Below are 16,130 nucleotides of genomic sequence, written 5' to 3'. Positions count from 1 at the left end.
CAACGTTAGTATACATAAACAATGCTGGCTAAAGTTCCCCAAGTATCTGTGTTTCTGGTATATAAGCTACCTATAATATAGTTTGACATTGTTCGTAGCTAAACCTACTGTGTGAAAACCTTTTACTGTAATTGGTGCTGTTATGCCATGACTTATTTTACCAGAAGTAAAAAAGTCCTGTATGTTTTATTTCTACTGTGCTCTCAGGTCACCTGCAGATTTGGAGTCTTTCTTAGCCCTGTGCTTCTCACCAGTATACGCTGATCAGACCATGCTGGTTGGCCTGGATTACAACCACCAGTCAGCCAGGAGAAAAGCTGATGACACAGTTCAGTATGTTGCATTATGAGTACTCCTATGCATTTTACGTCAACATGGGGTTCAATCAGGTGTCCCTGCCATAACTGTGTTGCTAGATACAGCAAAATATAAAACAAAAAGTAATATGGTTGGTTTTGAAATGTGGTTATCATGTCAGAGAGGTGGTTGTGTTATATTTAATCATCTCCACAGCAGCGATATGATGCTACATGCAAAATCTGAACTGTCTTCATAATCAGTCAACATACCTCTGGACACACCTTGTTGATACCTGTATATACTTATTTTTAATGATGTTTAAAAATGATCTATTTGTGATAAAGGTTTTAGTAGTTTTTAATAACAATAAACAAGTGTTATACCACATTTGGATGTCATTATTGGAGATATTAGACATAAACGTAGTTGCTTGATTGTTTATGCTGCAAGTGTAAAGAAAAGGCATTTATCATTTTCAATGTTTTATTTAAAAAAGAATGAAAATATTATCCAGAACAGGGACAAATATCTTTGTATTTTCTCTACCCTCCTGGGCATAAAACAAAAACAATGTACAGGTATTCATTCACACAGTGGAGGGAATTATTTGTGTAGCACTGTGTCTGTTAGTGACACCCTGCTAGGATTAAACCTCTGTATTGTCCTAATGGATCAGGAGAACAGTTGCATATCTTCCAGAAACAGCAACTCAGTATCACGAGTCTGTCTAAGTGCTCCACACTGCCACACTACAAACTGTCTGTATGCTGCCTGACTGAGTTGTCTGTTACTCTGTGCTGGGTCTGGAAGATCAGCCTTGTGTGGTGCATGGAAACACTGTAGTCTGGATGTTGTCCACAGTCCTCAGATTCTGGTCTGTTATCTGTAAAGGAATATATAGTTGTTAGAACCCCAAATGGGAAAGATCTGTGTAAGTGGAAAGAACATTCATCAACATCATCAAGTAAAATGTTTTCTTACCCCTGATGTGAGCCGCTGCATTGCGCTGCTCTCCGCTCGTCACACTGTGCTCGTCCTCCAGCAGAGTTGGTAACGCACGTTCACGTGTTTTGGGGGCGTGGCTTTGGAAGGAGCCCAGAAGGGAGGGGGTGGAAGTTTCTCTGTTGGATACTTTCAAAAATGCAGCAGTTTCTTGCTAGTTTCTCAAACTTACCCACCCTGCCTTTAAGAAATTATATAAATTATATAAAACCAAATGTTCTTTTGAATATTATTGTTAATTTTTCATTAATAAACAACAGCCACATGAAGAAATGAAGTGCTACATGATGTCTCATACTCCTGTAATACATTATTTTACATCTTGGGAGTGTTGGCTCATCTGGACTAACAGAAGAAAATGAAAATGAAGAAATTCTCAAAAACTATCACATCTAGTGCATCCAGTATGACCACTGACAGATACCAGGACAATGTAAGCTTCACTGTTTCTGCACCACAGCCCATTATAAACCACATAATACATGAAGTTTACAAAGCATGCAAATATTACCAATATGTCTTTTTAATTTTTTGAAATACAACAGAAACACAAAGTAGTACTGACAGCCATAATTTCAGCTTGTGGTAAAACGGTGCAACATTTTTAATGGGCATTTAGCATGTGAAAGTACAAATTACATATTTGTGTGCACAGTGGGACGCAATATCTAATAAAATTTTTAAATTCAAATTCGTAAAGTATTCATTATTGGTCACTTGATAGGCACAGGTCTTGTTATAGATCACCATTAGCAGTAAAAAGAAATACATGTTTTCCACCAGGGCAGTAAGATGTGAAGTTTAGCTGCTGATCTGAGCTTCCCTGCTGTTACCGTTTCATTACCAATAATATTCATCATCTGTTTGTCTCAGGAAGGTAACGGTACATTTCTGTCCAGGTAACAAAGCCATAACAGAGCGCTGGAGAAGAACTACATGAAATTACAATCCAACTACATATTTTTTCTACAGCGCAGTAAAAGTTTTGCTGGCTGATCTGAGCTCCGATGCTGGAAGCTGCTGTTTTATTGCCAATTAGCGATCAGCTGATTCTCAAGAACGTAGCATACAAAGCCAAAACAGAGCGCTGGAGAGAGAGATAACTACATGATATTAATCCTACTAACATACCACAAGCCAAAGTACAGCGCTGGAGAATAAACCAATCCAACTAACAATAAATTTTTTTCTACCAGTCAGTAAAAGTTTAGCTGGCTGATGCTTCCATGCTCTAAGCTAACGTTACGGATTTATTGCCAATTAACGTTACTGAACAGCTGATTGTCTCGCCAACGTAACCGTAACCAGCAAAACCAAACCACAGGCTGGAGAATAAGTAGGCAACAGATTAATCCATATTTCACACCACTGACCGGGGAAATATGTCAAGTCTCTCTGTGATTATGGCCAGCTAATAGCTAACATTAAAGCTATCAAACAACAATTTGTATTTGCATTGCTTAAGTCTGGCAAACGAAGCTTATTACCTGTCAAGCAGAAAACACACAACTTCAGCTCCGCTTTGAAAACATCTGTCCCACATTAACGTTATGGCCTTCCATCTGGGAAAATACACAAAATCCGTGATTTCTGCCGTTGATTTGTCGATTTATGCTACCTATCGAGATGTGCTACTTAGCGGTTCTGCGTCAGAACACCGTCAGCTGTCTGTCCCCACTCCGTCTGGCTGTCGGCTCTCGTGCTAAATAACACCTGTGTGCTCCTTCAGTTGTCCAAATGTCACTTCTCTTCTTCTAATAAACCAGAAGACTACTCAAAGACTATATATTACTATTATTATTATTATTATTCCCTCTTCTTTTTCTTTGTACATATTCAATGTAGTGACGGGTGTCTACACTACCGGAATTACACAAGCAGAAGAAGAACGCTGTGATGACGAAACACGCTCGGTAGCGCTGTTTGTTCGTTGACGGCTACGGTAGAAACATGATGACAAAATACAGCAACCTCCACAGCAGGGGGTGCCCGTGGTTATGTAGATATAAATGTCTCATTCTAAGGTAATAAAAACATAACGGTTCATTATGTAAGGTCTTTACACACCACTGAAAACATAGTTATGGACCTTATATTGCATTTCTGTCAATTGTCCATCAGAAATATCACACACTGAACCTTTAACGAGGATTTATGAATTAATATTTCGAATATTAATATTCATAATTTGTATTAAAAGTAAAGTAGATATGCTACACACATGATACCAGGGAGGGAAAATGACTAATTGGGCCAAATTTGGACATTTTCACTTAGGGGTGTACTCACTCAGATTTGTGAAGTGATCCTCTGTTTGACATCAAGTGTTTGTCAAGTTCTGACCATTAAGAAACGTTTAACCACATAATTAACCATCTGGTTTCTTCAGTGTTCACTCAGGACCAAAAATCAGCCTTTAAACTAGAAAGAAATAACGATTTGACATATATCGTGATAATTATTGATATCGAATAACATGAAATGTTTTTATCGTGATAACATTTTTGGCCACATCGCCCAGCCCTACTTCCTATATTCTATTCTTGAATTTCCCTCGGGATAAATAAAGTATCTATCTATCTATCTATCTATATGGCCTCAGAAATGAGACCAGAAGTTTGCAGCTTGATTAATTCCAATGTCTGGTCTAAATGTCACGTGAAAGGCTACATTGGAAATATGTTTAATGTTTAATGTTTAAGTTCAAGTGTTAAATACTTATTTCCCCCACAGTGGTGGTGAAAAGTATTTTCTAGTTACATGCAAATGTTACATATTACACATACATATGAGACTTGTAACAAATATTGCCATACTACAGGATAATATACTAATTTATGATCCACACTTCACTAACTTCACTTAACAGTGGGATGATTGGCATTTCCTCCTATTACCAAATAATTATACTGTTACCTTGACAAATCAGCATCAATAATCAACATCAAGAATGCTCTACTGCACTGACAATGACACCTAATAACAGAGTAGTTAAAACTGCTCGCAAGTCCTCAATAACCATGCATTATTATAAAAACTCACTGTCTCTGTACTTGTTTTTTCATTTAACCTCAGACAGAAAAATAAATAACTCTGGTGGTAATGGCACTGTAATTTGTAGACAGAGTAAGTCCTCACACGATATGTTATCTTGTATTGGGACTGTGAAAGGAAAAATCATTGAGACGTTCAGCTTGCTTGGTGACTCATCGATGGTAACAGAGTAATAACAGGGAGAGGAGGAGTGTGACATCACAGCCCTCTGAGAGAGGAAACTATGGAAACAGGGCCATCCTACTCATAGAACACAGCACGTACTCCACCAGAAACATTGAACATTTTCCCCTTTATGTACCTCTACAGCCACTTAAAACCTAATTTACAACCTTATAATTCAACCATTATGGTAGACACGACTGATTCATATTCATGAAACAGCTGGCCAATGCCAGCAAAAGCAAATATGTCATTATTACTAGGAGGTTAGAAAGGAAACATCTGTATAGTGGAAAAAAGAAGACCTAAAAACGGAACTTATTTTGCTATACCAGTTTCTATATGTTCAAAATGAATCCTGATTCTTGTTTTTCACCACGCAAAGCCACCATTAACGTTATGAATAAACAGATGTCACGCCTGAACTAAACCGGAAGAAACAAAAGATCTTTACCGTCAGCGCTAAGCTATTAGGGGTAACGTTACATATAAACATACCCGAACCTTTATCTAAGTAAGCACATTGTTAGGATAAAAACACATATTTTTTTCTGTAAATGAGCTCCTTAAAAAGGGTAATTGTCATGTCGGTATTGTAACTTAAATGAGCTAACGTTAATGTTAGCTATCTTGTGCGTTGGTGTGTGTTTTGGCAGGTTAACGTTAGACTTCGAATCTGAGCTGTGATGAATTTAACTGAATATGTCTAAAGTATAGCTAACGTAAGTTTGAGACTTAGCTTCACGTGACATTTTAAAGCGATAACGTTATGATTAGTAGATAAAAATGGTACCTGTTCGCTGCCGCTGCTAGACGTCTTTCAATCGCCTGTATTGATGCGTTAACTTGTGTGTCGTTGGTGGGGATCAGTAACAGCCACACTTCCACTTTTCAGAATAAAAGATGAGTATCTCTCTGTCTGTCTGTCTGTCTGTCTGTCTGTATATATATATATATATATATATATATATATATATATATATATATATATATATATATACATATATATATATATATATATATGTTTCCAGCTAAATTTGCGAGTCAGTCAGATTCCGGAAACATGACACTTTTATTCTGTAAATCTGACAGGAAGTTCTTTTTTTATCTCGATTCGGCGCCTGGTGACTACAGAAGCCAAAATACATATTATTGTGTTGCAGTGGACAGGCTTTTACCGTATCTGCTCAGTCTTGCTCCGTGTGACCTCGTGTGGCAGCACGTAAGTTATTTTAACGTTAGTAAATGACGCTAAATAGTGTTGACGTAGCTGAAGTTATTGTTTGTCTGTCTAACACTGGCAGGACATTAGCTTGCTGTGTCTGGGCCAGTCTTTAATCTAACCGGCCTGTCTTTAACATAACGTTGCTGGTAACTGGTCGTTAAATGTCATAAACGTCACGTTATTTTATCCACAACCGTCATACAACGTATGCTTGTGCATCATGTATACCTGTATTGTCTTTTAATGTACCTTCCAGGTCTATTGTGCACATGGATGTATTATTAGCAGCATAATTTTGGGTCTATTGAAGTCTAATCTCCTTTATTGTTTCCCTCCTTAAAATGGTGTTAGGAAGTTTGATTTGTTAATCTCTAACTTCCCAGAGCTAGATCACAGTGAACAGCAATGGATTCTATTAGAACATGCAGCATACTGAGCTGCACATTGCGTGACTGTGACAAACTGAGGGACACATAGATGAAACATCACTGAATGTCACTGGACTTGGTACTTAGATACTTGAAAACATTTCGCTTCTCATACAAAAGGTCCCAGGCAGGTAACCTCAGTGGCGTCGTTCTCAAGGTGATGGATACCACACTGAAGTCAAGCCAGCCTCCACTTCGAAAACGACAGTCAAGCCAGCCCTCGCGCTGTTTTGCGATGCGTTTCTAGGCATTACGGTAACATCGTGTCGCAGCACATTTCAAAATAAAAGTGAGCTCCTGCTGAATATAATGCAATTGATGTGGCAGAAGCGATTGAATAAATAAATAAATTCTTAAGACACCAGTATCTAAAGAAAATATTACATTCTCACAGAAAGTTTACTACATTCAGCCAAGATTCGAACTCGTAAAAAGAAAACGTCCTGTTTCCATTGACTCATTTCACTTCACAGTGACAGCAGACCACCTCAGGGAGACACTCTGTCAATATCAGAGCGATCTGATGTAGTTATTTGAAATTACAGCCCTTGAAAATGTGTAATATTTTCACTGAATTTGCTGATTTCAGATGGATGTTAAAAGAAAACCTCCTGTTTCCACTAACTCAGGTTTTTAAAGTTACAGCCCTTGAAAGTGTGTAATATTTTGACTATTCCCCAATATTTAAATTGACCTCAGGGTCTCCCTGAGGTGGTCTGCTGTCACTTTGAAGTGAAATGAGTCAGTGGAAACAGAAGGTTTTCTTTTTACATGAGTTAGAATCTTGGCTGAATGTAGTAAGCTTTCTGTGAGAATGTAATATTTTCTTTAGACACTTGTGGTGTCTTCAGTATTTATTTATTTATTCAATCGTTTCTGCCACATCAATTGCATTACGTTCAGCAGAAGCTCACTTTTATTTTGAAATGTGCGGCGACACGAATTATTTCAGAGTAATATGAGTTTTCAACAAAAACGCCACCTAGTGGGCCAATTAATCCTTCGCTAAGCCACGCCCCCCTTAGTTAGTGTTGCTAAGTCTGACAAGCTGTCGGAGCTGTTAAGACTTTTATCACGGCGCTGCCACTGTCTATTACTGCACTCCCTGGAGAAATATTGTCAAATTTGTTGGAAAAAGCGATCTCAGAAAGAAGCAGAAAGTTTTGCAGTTGCATTTTACATTTGAAGGTTGTATTCAGGCTGTCAAACTGACTGAAAGGGACCTCTATTCATTATTACAATCATTAAAAAGCAGAACAGTAGTGGTGCTTTCAGACCAAACGCGAATTTAATCCTCGCGGCGCTTTCCTCGCATGAGTACATTCGCTGAAAGTGTTCACACACAATGCACAATGACTTCCTGCCCGGCTCATCTGCTCTGTGCTGCTTGACGCGTCTTCCCTCAAAAATAGACCAGCTGCCTATTCTTCGCGCAGAGCCGCTTCTGGGACACGCTGTGGCGCTTCAGGTGTGAGCACAAGCATTGACTACAATGGCAGCGATTTGCTCCGGCAGCCGCGGCACGCCGTAACGCCGCGCACACGCTGCCTGTCTACCTGTGTGAGTCCGGGGTTATCAAACATGTAAAGTTTGGTGCAGATGTGAACATGTAGACTGAAGTTCTAACAACTTCCTGTTTCGGAGTGAATCATCGATATTTGACGACATGCCAGGGGCATGCTTGTCGACTGATAATAACCTTTTGTACAACTTTTAATCGTCAATGGGTTTAGACTGCACAGCAGAAATTTGAAGTCGATCGGACTAAATCCCTAGGAGGAGTTTGTTGAAGTACGGAGTGTGTAAATCATCCAAAAATTACCATTTAATCCAAAATGGCCGACTTCCTGTTGGGTGTGGGGCTTCACTCCAAGAGGCTTTTTTGTGCTTCTGGAGATGATACACGTACCACAGAAGTTTTGTGCACCTGGGTGAAACTTTGTCCAGGGGCTGCTGAGTTTGGTGAGTTTTCGAGCATGTTTAGGCCCCCAAAATTGAGGTTACTTTGCAGGGGGAAAAAAAATCCCTTCAGTTTCAAAAGGGACCTCAGCGGGTTCGTGCTCCGGCCCCTGTGGTGGAAGAAGTACTCAATTTTCATACTTAAGTAAAAGTACAGATACCACATGAAAAAAATTTACTCAAGTAAAAGTAAAAGTCATCCATTATAAACCTACTTCAGTAAAGTACCTGGTTTTAAAAATAATAATAAAAAAAAAGTAATCAAAACTAAAAGTGCTACACAACAAAATCTCTTGATCATACAAAACGCAATCCATCTTTTTAAAGGCAGGTCTGAATACAGTATTGTAAGTTATAGAGAATCACAATAAGGAAACCTGATTCGCAAGAGGACAAGTAGGATAAGTCTGCATTATTGCTCTGCTGTTGTGGTAGAATCCCCTTCAGACTGTCTGACAGACAGAACATTTGGGACTTTGGGCATGTTAAGATGAGACAAGGATGCTCTCACTACAGTCCTCCCTCTTTAATAAGCCTGAATGGAAACCTCTTCTAGAAAAGCCCAGTGCCGGTTTGAACCTCTGCGCACTAACTCAGACCTCATGAAGTCTGATAAGACTGGGGGCCAGTCTGCGTGGTCATTGTGTCATGTGCTCGTACTGGCTGAGGCTGCCTGTGTTTGACCTGGTTCTGTGGGACCTGCTAAAGACATCTGGACTGGGTCTGTGCTGGTACTGACTAAGGCTGGATGTGGATCAGCTGTGCTTGTACTGGCTGATGATCCAGCATCTACACTACTGACAAACTTCAGCACAGCCCCTGTAAATTATAGATATTTTCCACATACATTTTCAAATATAAAATATTATTTAAAAAAGGACTCGGCTGAATATGTGATGCTTATTATTTACTGAGATATGCATCCACATTGCCCAGTCTGTCCAGCTAATCAACATTTTAATAGTCAATGTGAATCCACCGCTTTCCATCTTGCTTTAGTCGAGAGTTGTAAGTAAATTTCACTGTCTTGTTTTAAAATGATGTATGAGGAGTGCCCTCACATCCTGTCTGGACTGGTCCCACAGATGTTTCTTGCTGGAATGCGTAAGTTTAATGACGTGCGCGCGCATATGAACGCATTTTCACGTGCAACACGGTCATTTTTCCCGAGCTAGTTTATAAACACCGTGGCCCGTCTGCGTTTATCAAATGTAATAAAGAGTTGTATTTCACTCAATGTTCAGTCAATGTGACAAGCAACCAAGACACAGACAGACAAGAACTGTGCTGCTCAGCTGGTTAGCAGGACAGACAGACAGACAGAGATTCACTGCAGCTGCACATTAATATTACAGTTACCTGCTGACCTCAGACTTTGAGAGAAGAGAACACATGTTTACCTGACGTTCACACAGTTCACCCTCATTGAGTTTTTTCTTTTCTCGTTCCCAGAAGGATAGTCCCTCTACATCCTCACATCATAGTTGTAAATAGGGATGAAACCATTACCGGTTTAACGGTTAACCATGGTAAAATTTTTTACCTAACTACACACTAATTTTTACCTAACTACACACACACGTCAGTGTGTGTGTAGTTACATTACTATTTTTTTAAAAGCAGGACATATAGTTTTGACAATAACAGCTTTTTAGTTACCCTTACATTGGAAAGTGTGTTCCTCTTGAAAACACGTTTTTAAAATTCAGATCAGATTTACCTTTCTAACATTCCTTTTAGTAATCCCATGGTACCAGGGTTAATTGAGCTTACTGACTAATGTAATCTTTATGACTTCAGATAGAACAGACAGGTGACTATCAATGATTGTCATGTATTCATTTAATAAATCAGAAAACAGCATGTTAAGTGGTTTGTGTCTGTGAACTGTCTGTCAGAAAAATGAGTACGAATGTTTGGTTTCCCAGCTGACATGGAGAGGAGGAAAAAATGGTTGACTCAGGTCAACAGGAGCAACCTTACAATCACTAAAGAGGCTAACAATAAAATATGTAAGGTACTTTTTCCACAAAGAAAGAACACATCACTGGCTTTATGTTTGGTTTATTAAAAACATCACGGCAGATCATCTTCAGGCTCCACTGAACCCCCTGTGATTCTTGTGCTGAGAGGGAGAACAAGAGAAAGGGACTGCTCTGTATTCATGTCAGTTGTTGGGCTCATTGCAGTTACTATCACTGTCTTCTAAAGACTTATTTGTTCTCATGTAATTGTCCACGGGATCATTGTATTACCTATATAATATAAAATATAAAATCTTGATAATGCACACTTAGATGATTTTCACATTTTTACAGGTTAAAGGTATTTACTGTTATTATATATTTTATGCAAACAAAATGGCAATTGTAGTTTTCAATATAAAACTTCATCAGTGTGTGTATCCGTACATTTTAATATTTTTTGGCACATTTTTACAATACCGTGGTAATATTGATAACCGTGATAATTTTGGTCACTATAATCGTGATATGAAATTTTCATACCCTTTCATCCCTAGTTGTAAACATTCGCTTTCACCTTTGACATGAGAGTGAGGCGGGGCAATCCAGCTCTGCGTGAGAGTGACCTGATTTCTATCACTGCGTATGCCGGTGTCGCATCAGCTGGGCGAAGTTGATTCGTGCCAAGCCGGCCGGAGTAAAAAGTCGGATATTTGGCTTTGAAATGTAGCGAAGTGAAAGTAAAAAGTACAACTAAACATACTGATACTGAAAAATACAGTACAGTAACGACGTACTTATACTTCGTTAATTTCCATCACTGTCAGGCCCTAAATAAAAAATAATCCCTTCAGTTTCAATAGGGACCTCACACGGTTCGTGCTCGGGCCCTAATTAATAACTGACCCCTCTGAAACTCTTGTTCCAGTCTATGTTGCTAAGCTGGTAAGGGGAACAGCTGAACCAATGTCCCGTCTGTATTACTGAGTTTGTCAATGTTCGTTTAAGTCACTGCTTCTCCCGACAGAACACCACGGTTGAATTTCAGCGTTATGTACCGTTACGAGTTGTCGTGAACTTGAGTAATTCACCTGGGCCCTGTTTCAGCGGCATTTGTGAAAACGCTGAGTCTGTTAAGCCTGACATGAGGGAAACTCTGGGTTTTCATTTTCAGAGACCGAGATCAGATAAACCCTAGATCCATAACCCTGGTAACTTACGCTGTGAACCTAACCTCCTCGGGAGGAGGTTTACTTCAACAAACACTGCGTTTCTCTCTGACTCCTGCGTAGCCTGAAGCATCTGTCCTGACATTTCCTAATTCATATTTATAAACATCGATATCCCGGTTAGATTGGCTATTAGTTTTTTTTTTTTTTTACCCGAACATGATCTTGAACACGACCGGTTTTATGATCAATCTGACATTGATGTATGGACAGAGAGATCTCGCACATTGTGGATTTATCCTCAGCACAGAATGAAATCTACAGGCTACACTGTCCTTCTTTAACACAGTGACTCTGTGGACATTAAGGCAGCTGTCATGTTTGCTGTATAAACGTAATATTGTTAACGTATTGATCCTTCTTCCACTTCTGCGTTTTAAAGCCAATCATGGTCCGCGTTGGCACCCATTCATATTTATAGCTATTTTATTTATGTTAAGGGAAACACAAAATTCAGGTTGCAGGTAATAATTCAAAATCTGTAAGTATTACAGAATCTAATGCAGTGCAGCTCTCAGGTATTCTATGTTGCTTTCACATATGTTTCTCCTGTAGATAACTTTTCTCATGTTATACAGAGACATTTTAGAGGAGACATGCCACTCAATCACATGTAATGTATTGGAAAAGATGGCGGTTATCCCGCCCTTCCCGCTAGAAAGCCAATCGTCTGCTTTTAACAGCCAAAGCGGGAATCATTTTTCAGCCAATGGTGTGGTTCCACTGATGTAAGGGTCTGTTTTACTTCTACTGCGCACGCATTCGTGACGCATGCATAGTAGAAGTATAACCGAAAAAGCAGAAAAAATGCTTTTTAAACCTTATTTTGGGGCAAAGTTGGCAAACCTTTTCAGCAAGTATTATCAGATTTTAATGCTGCCTCTGATTGGCTGTTTAGTTGAGGCATTGAGAGTGATGATTGGGTAGGCAGAGCCAGTTGCAGAGCCCTGGCAAACATAGAACATTCAAAAACAATTATGATAAAATCTTTGTCAACAAATATGCATGAGTAAAATTAAGTAAAAACTTTTTTCAGTCCTTTTTCCGCAAAACAAAATAAACATCTTAATAAAAAAAGTCCAAATTTGTGTATAATTGAAGTCAAATCAAGGGTGGCGTGGTGGTGCAGTGGTTAGCACTGCCGCCTCACAGCAAGAAGGACAATGGGTAAATCACCATGCTATAGTGTGTGAGAATGCAACTAAACTAAACAGGGGAGTTCAGAGTCCTGATGGCTATGGGGGAAAAGTGTGAAGTGTTCTTGGTGGAGAGTGACCTGTAGCGCCTCCCTGAGGGAAGCAGGTGGAAGAGGTGGTGAGCAGATTGTGAGGGGTCGGAGATGATTTTCTTTGCTCGCTTTACAGTCCAATGTGTATAAAGGGAATCAACTGAGGGCAGTGGTTTTCCTGTGATCTTTGTTGACAGTCCGCTGTAGTTTTTTCTTTGTTTGGCTGTCCATGCTACCATACCATACTGTGATTGATGATGTAATAATGGACTCGATGATAGCGGAGTAGAACAAAACAAGTAGTTGATGCATGATCTGGTATTTTTTAAGCAACCTGAGGAAGTAAAGTCTATGTTGAGCTTTTGCAATAATGTGTTTGGTGTTAGTTGTCTTCTTATTAACTTCTTGTTAACTTCTTATTGCTAATGTGTGTTACTAAGAATTTACAGGAGTCAGTGATGGTGATTGGGTTGCCGTTTATTTGTATGGGTGTTTTGGGAAATGGCCTACGTCTAAAGTCAATAATGAGTTCCTGGGTTGTGGCTGTGTTAAGCTGGAGGTCATTGTTCGAACACCAAGTGACAGCTTGGTCCACCTCCATGTGGTATTGTGTTTCATCATTGTTTGTGATGAGGCCTACAATGGTTGCGTCCGCATACTTTGTTTTCAGTGAAGTGTCTGTGGATACAAAGTGTGCGGTGTAAAGGGAGAAGAGCCAAGGGGAGAGAACACAGCCCTGAGGAGCTCCTGTACTGAGGGTGAGAGGTTATGTTATTAGCCTTTACCCTCTGAGACCTATTCCACAGGAAGCTCCTTATCCAGTGGCATATGGCTGGGTCAATGTTCATTTCCAAGAGTGTGGTAAAGAGTTTAAATGGGTTAATAGTGTTAAAGGCGGAGCTAAACTCTATGAACAGAATGCGTGTGCAGGTGTATGGTGATTCTAGGTGTTGCAAGGTATGGTGGAGTGCTATGCTGATTGCATCCTCAATGGAACTTTGTAGGTGAATCTTCAGAAAGAGCCCAGCCCCACCCTCCCCCATCATCCTGAGTGACTCCCCATGATATAGTTGTGCAGCGTGGTTGTGGGAAAATGGCTCAATAGCACCCCCTACAAAATTTCACAAAAGCAGCCCCCACGTGCGTTTTTGTGTAGCTGTACGAAATGTGGTGGGCCAATGTATCATGCCCACACTTAAAAAATAACCCTCATGGAGCCATACCCTACACCCAACAGGAAGTTAGCCATTTTGAATTGAAAATTAAATTTGTCACTATTTACATACTCAGTACTTTAACGAACTCCTAGAGCTTTAACTCGATTGACTTCAAATGTGGCCAGCGCAATCTGAAGAGTCTTGCGATGTTAAATTGCAAAGATTTTTTTTGATTACTCATGGTCTGTCCGTGGCGTGGTGTTGAATTTTGATGTTTCACTATGAAAAGTAATATGTAAATGGACTGGACATGGTCAAATCTGTCCAATTCTTCAAATGCGTGATAAGAGTTTCGCCCTGAAGACATCTACATGCCAATATCCTGTCATAGAACTATGAAATAGGAAGCAGTTTTTTTGAGGGGCTAAAGCTGCGTTCACACCGAAAGCGAATTTCATATTCGCCTCGCTTTACTCGCGCGAGTTTGACCACTGGACATTTTGAGTGTTCACACACAACGCGTTTTAAGCGAATAAACACAGCCTGCGGATACTACTGCAGTATGAATCCAAAGTAAAGAAAACCTTTTTCTGTGATTTAAAAGCAATCGGATCAAACTGATGCAGAAATAACTACAATATGATGCCGTTTGGTTAGACATATGAAATCATGCTTTGTCAGGTCTGTCAGCAGGACGACAACTTTTAAAATTTTCTGAATGGAGTTCGGATCGATCAGGGCTATGCTAACCTGTTCACAGTAAAGTACAACAATAGCTGGAATAAAGTTACAGACACACATTTTCTGAACTCACCAGGTAGTTCAACTTCGCTTTCTTTTTTCCAAGCAATGTCCAGCTTTGTCCGGTTTTTATATAAATATGAAGTAGTAGTCCAGCAGAACTCTGGTGCCATCCGACGCTAACAACAACAGTGGAACCGGATGTGCACGGAAGCTAGCTGCCGAGAAGCGTGAGTGAAGATAAATCAAGTTGTAATCCCAAAAACTAAAGTAAAAATTCCCCCCTATTTAGCAGCTCCCCTTTGGCCTGCGGATTGTCATTAACACAACTCGGCAGGTCGTCTCCAAACAACCCTCAGAAGCCGACGGTGATGGGCTTTCGCAACATCACATCAAGCAAATTTTTTGCCCAAGTTGAAAAATTTCTCACACGAACCAGCGAATGTCGCGACAAACATCGAAAGGCCGGTAATAGCCAATCAGAAGCAGAGAAAGGCAGGTCAGAGAAAGGCAGGTCAGTGAAAGACGGTAAACAGCTTCGATTCAGCTGTAGGCTACATGTTGCCGACTAGGTTGGCAATTTGGACTGGAGCAAGAGTTTCAGAGTGGTGAGTTATTAATCTGTAACAAAAGTATCTTTCATCCATAAAGTTTTATGGATTTGTCTCGTTTTCACTAGGGGAAAAAAAGGTTGTTGACGAATATATTTCATTTAGTTTTGTCTGATGAAAGTTAAACTAGTGCGAGTAACTTTTAAGGCAACAACCTAGCTTAACTCCCTCCCGTCTGCTAATCATTTAATACATAGTTGGACTTGTCACTGCAGAACTGAGAAAAACATTTAAAAATGTAATTTTTTGTAGTAGACTCAGCACCATTTGTTCCGTTATAATCGAAAAGCAAATCGCAATATTGTCTACAATTATAGCAATGGGACTTTCTCCAAATCGTGCAGCCCCTCAGATAGGGCTGCACGATTTGGCACGATTTGCATCTGCTTTGAAGAACCCACACTCGTCAATGTAATGAATAGTGAGGCTCACATATGGCTCAGATGTACGGCTGGACCATAGGTTGGTGGTTGTCCCTTAGCTGAATTTTCAGCTTTCCACAGTACTCTTCGTAAAGATGAGGCAATGCGGTTTTGGAAGAGTATTTTCTGCCTGTGTCACGATCTGGCTCATGGACCGTGACAAAATATGGAGAAACACCACAGGCCTACTAAAAGTTTAACAAAAGTAATTTATTTTTAACAAAGAATAAACAATAAATTTTACTATAACATAAACCAAAATATGTCATGTGAAAATCAGTCCAGTCAGTAGTGTTAGGTGTGGGTGAGTGAACGTATAGTGTAGGTGAAGGTGTTGAAATGTAGAAATAAAACAATAAGAACTCAAAATGACCGACGGCACATCCTTGACGGGGGACGCCTCTGCCGACGAAGAAAAGAGAAGAGTGAGGGGGAAGAGCGTGCACCGAAACTGCACTAGTGCCGGCTTAAATAATCTGCACACCCTGGGGCCCTCAGGTGTTCACGATTACCTAATAAGAAGCACAGAGAGAGTTATACAAGACAGCCGTACAGGGGTCGTCACACCCCCCCCCCTTAAGACGGGGTCCCCCAAAAGGATAAACCAAAAAAAAAACCCAAACAAAACAACCAACCCATTAACTCAAA

The 16,130-nt window shown here is 39.9% G+C and overlaps 2 protein-coding genes across 2 annotated transcripts in view; one reads left to right on the top strand and one right to left on the bottom strand.

Moving 5' to 3' along the window:
* The window catches only part of pam (peptidylglycine alpha-amidating monooxygenase), a 76,400-nt gene extending 71,012 nt beyond the window's left edge, over positions 1–5,388 (bottom strand). Inside the window, exon 1 of the mRNA XM_046066310.1 lies at positions 5,312–5,388. The gene's annotated coding sequence lies outside the window, so the exon portion shown is untranslated. The remainder of the gene's footprint in view (positions 1–5,311) is intronic.
* Positions 5,389–5,616: 228 nt separating this feature from the next.
* The window catches only part of pomk (protein O-mannose kinase), a 17,310-nt gene continuing 6,796 nt past the window's right edge, over positions 5,617–16,130 (top strand). The window contains exon 1 of the mRNA XM_046067041.1: positions 5,617–5,740. The gene's annotated coding sequence lies outside the window, so the exon portion shown is untranslated. The remainder of the gene's footprint in view (positions 5,741–16,130) is intronic.

The sequence above is a fragment of the Micropterus dolomieu genome, linkage group LG13 (genome assembly GCF_021292245.1).
Source record: "Micropterus dolomieu isolate WLL.071019.BEF.003 ecotype Adirondacks linkage group LG13, ASM2129224v1, whole genome shotgun sequence".
Classification (NCBI taxonomy): domain Eukaryota; kingdom Metazoa; phylum Chordata; class Actinopteri; order Centrarchiformes; family Centrarchidae; genus Micropterus; species Micropterus dolomieu.
This window is presented reverse-complemented; position numbering and strand designations above follow the sequence as displayed.